The sequence below is a fragment of the Bison bison genome, unplaced genomic scaffold, assembly GCF_000754665.1.
Source record: "Bison bison bison isolate TAMUID 2011002044 unplaced genomic scaffold, Bison_UMD1.0 scf7180017864369, whole genome shotgun sequence".
NCBI lineage: Eukaryota > Metazoa > Chordata > Mammalia > Artiodactyla > Bovidae > Bison > Bison bison.
In genome coordinates, this window is record NW_011494941.1 from 4,515,069 (window position 1) to 4,515,590 (window position 522).

The following is a 522-nucleotide window of genomic DNA, read 5'->3' on the forward strand; positions in this document are numbered from 1 at the left end:
GTAACTGTCTCCGTTCTCCACTTGGCCATCTTCCCACCATCATCTGCTTTCCCAGAGTTCTCAGGCCCGGCTGCTCTGAACCCACAGCGCTGCCTGTTGGCTGGAACAGAAAACCCTGAGACTCAGCATCCTTTCCAGTACTGTGAGATGAAATGCATGTGTGTCTCTGAAGTTCCCTACACCAGCCAAGTGTTCCAGTCGTGCAGAATTCTTTGTACTTTCTCATCATACCATGCTGTCGCACACACCTCCAAGCCTGTATACAGTGTTCCCTCTCTGGAACGCTTCTATGACTGGTTTCATCTGGCCAACTCCTAGACAGTTTGGAAGGGTTGGCTTAAGCATCACCTTCCTTGAGAAGCCCTTCCTGACATTGCTCAGAGGGATTTTGTCATCTCCCTTCCCGTAGCCCATATGCTGTACACGCCTGTATTTTAGTGGTGCTTCCAAGGGCAGCTGGAGAAGGGATAGGCTACCCACTCCAGTATTCTTGGGCTTCCCTTGTGGCTCAGCTGGTAAAGA